Raw genomic sequence first — 3,192 nt, forward strand, 5'->3', positions numbered from 1 at the left:
CACACACACACACACACACACACACACACACACACACACACACACACACACACACACACACACACACACAAACAAGAGTGTTTTATTTATATATGTTGTACTGTAAATCCCATTTAAATACTTTCTCTGTTTTTCATTCCTTGTAGGGAGATACAAATTTTAAATAGGAAGGTTCCGAAGTACAGCAGTACAAAACAAATTTCAGTTCCAAGAGATTTTTGCCTTCAGTTTCATCTGTGAAGGATATGGAAGAAGCATGATAAATTATCTTTCATAAGTGAGGGATCTAACTGGTGACAGACTGTTTATGAATGTCCTGGGCAATAAACTTTATTACCACAGTAGACATCTGGAATTTAGTGAGAAATGTATCCACAAGAGTAAAATAACCTAGCTATGGTGTCTGGTTGAGTACCAATACGCTCCTCAATAAAATATCGTATAATTGTCTTTGTCAAAAATATAATTAATAATTGTTTATTTATATCAATTTATAAAATGCAAAGGGAGCGAACAAAAGAAAAATCTTAAGTACATCAACATTTGGTGTTACTAACCTTTGTCTTCAAACCAGCATAAATTTCTATAGACACACTTGCAAAATGTCGGGCAACGCTGAGGATCGTAGACACAGTGGTTGGCCCAGGAAACTTAGTGCAGCAGATGAAAAAAACATCAAGCTTATTTCCCTTCAAAATCAGAAGATGTCCAGCAGTGACATCAGCTCAGAACTGGCAGAAACCGGTTGGACCCAGGTACACCAACAGAGAAGTCTGTCCAGAAGTGGTCTTCATGGAGGAGTTGCAGCCAAAAAGCCAATCAGCCGACATGGAAACAAGGCGAAGCGACTTTACTATGCACAAAAACATAGAAACTGGGGTGCAGCTAAATGTTTTTGGGAATAGTTTGGAACAAGCTACAAGCCGAGTTCCTTCGAAAACTGTGTGCAAGTGTATCTAGGAGAATTGATGCTGTCTTGAAATCAGAGGGTGGTCACACCAAATATTAATCTGATTTAGATTTCTCTTCTGTTCATTCACTGCATTTTGTTTATTGATGAAAATAAACTATTAACACTTAACCAACAATCAACCATTTTTAAAAGCATTCTTAGTTTAGAGCATTTTTTCATACCTGCCTAAAACCTTTGCACAGTACTGTATATATAAATAATGGCTAGCTTTTTATAACATTTCTGCTGGTTATTAAGGGTCCATAGGACCATGCATCACCATCAGGCCAAAAACTCCACACAATAAAAGAAAATCACAAGAAAAAACAAAACTGTCCAGAGGATGGACCCCACCCACCCAAAGTGGCCTCAATTTCCACTAGGCACACATGAAATCTTAGGAATATTATTAATTACTTTACCACTATTATAGTGGTACACATACATGGAAGCATGTATGTGCTTTGCACATATAGTGGCACTATATGTGCAAAGCACATACATGCTTCCATCGATGAACCGTTTTGGCATTTTGGTAAGTGCCATGATACAGAAGATTTGTTCTTATTTGAAATAATCCGCCAAGGTTTTTTGGTTTGTGTTTCCCCTGTACCTCAGTGGCTCATGTGGTAAAATAATAACTGATCTGCCAGCTGCTTCTGCTGCAGTTTCATATCTGTGTGCTTGTGCTGCTTAATATCACATTCACACGTTCTGACGTCAGTCAAAGGAATCAGGGGGAAGAGTAGCAGCTAGGTGATTCATTCACATTATGATTTCCATTAATCGTACAGTCGTGAGAACTTTGCAGTTTTTGTGGGGTTGGCTGGAGTTCCTGTTGTGCGATGTGTGTGTTTTTGTGTATGTACGTCTATTCTGCCATCAGCAGTAGGTTTCAGTAGAACATTATGTTGCTAGTAGCAACCACAATTCACTCAGTGGCATAGCCGCTAAATTGACATCATAACATCCAGGCTGTCTTTCCCTGCCATGAAGGTCCAATGTAGCTGATTCTACAGTATGTTTATAATTTTGCAAATTTTCCCCATACATCTCTAGTTATTCATTTAGTTATTCAGTAACTTCCGTCGTCATGGTATTGTTTTTTTTCGAATGTGTTATCCCTAGCATTAAACTTGTTTTCCATTACTGCTTTCACAGTTTCACAAATGCTTCCAGGGAAATCCACTTAACAGGCCACCAATCTGAAAATTACACCCACTTCAGACAGAAATTGTGCCTGTGCAGGGGTGAGAAATGCAGGGTTTGAACTTAAACTTAAATCTTAAACGTGATTCATTCTTCACACAATTACTACACCATTTGTGTGTACAACCAAGTGCAACAATACAAATTCTTTGAAGAACACACTGTCTGAGATTGTGTGCAATTATCCACATTTTTATGATTGCAAAAACATAATTCTTGGATAAAGATCACTGACGCGGGGGGAGGGGGGGATGCAGCCAAAAGGAAGAAACAGGTATGATGACTTTCATTTTTAGATGTGGTCGACACATGTGGTCGACACATGTGGTCGATGAGGTCATGCCCTCTCTCCCCTTTGTTTCCTACCTGTACTGTGGGCCAATGAAGGTTCAGATGCTGGAGTATGAGGTGTTGGTCCAGCTGTCAGTCACCCTGAAGATCAGTGGTGGGTGGAGCTTACATCCACGGGTGACCGCCTGTGGTTGGTCAGGTTCATCTCTGCCTCCTTGTAACCCCACCCACTGGGCTCCTGCAAGCCCTTATGGGTGCCAAGCTCTGGTGAACATGTTCCTTTCTTTTTGTTGTTTGGTTAAGCAGTCAGTCGCAGGCTTTTTGAGGATTTTTCTTGTGCCGTCTTCATGTAGGTTTCCTGTGCAAACAGACAAAGACATAATCCCGTTTCTGTAAATTAGTTAACCCTTTGCTAGGGCCCCTTCACCTTAGTTACAAGTTTTGCCTTCTACCTCGGCATTTTGAGCAATTTACAATAATAACGGTGGCAGTTTTATCAAATGAATTCAAAGTATCTTCTGAATGAATGAGCCCTTGATTTCGGACAGAGACAGACAAAAGCAGGCCTCCCATTTCTAGCAGTGAACTTGCAACTTTGTTGGCTGAAATAACAACTGTTGCTAGCAGATATTATCAGCTGTCGCTAGCTGGCTAATTAATGCTAACACCATGTGTTGGTTGAAAACAACATGTCTAGCTGACTTTGTGTGTCTGTGTGTGTGTGTGTGTGGGGGGGGGGG

General features: G+C 40.3%; 1 protein-coding gene across 3 annotated transcripts in view; it reads right to left on the reverse strand.

Moving 5' to 3' along the window:
• lrrc7 (leucine rich repeat containing 7) overlaps positions 1–3,192 on the reverse strand; it is a 108,582-nt gene that overhangs the window by 85,597 nt on the left and 19,793 nt on the right. For all 3 annotated transcript variants that reach the window (XM_034881537.1, XM_034881535.1, XM_034881538.1), the window contains exon 2: positions 2,528–2,810. The gene's annotated coding sequence lies outside the window, so the exon portion shown is untranslated. The remainder of the gene's footprint in view (positions 1–2,527; positions 2,811–3,192) is intronic.

This window comes from Etheostoma cragini, chromosome 9, assembly GCF_013103735.1.
Source record: "Etheostoma cragini isolate CJK2018 chromosome 9, CSU_Ecrag_1.0, whole genome shotgun sequence".
NCBI classification, from domain to species: Eukaryota; Metazoa; Chordata; class Actinopteri; order Perciformes; family Percidae; genus Etheostoma; species Etheostoma cragini.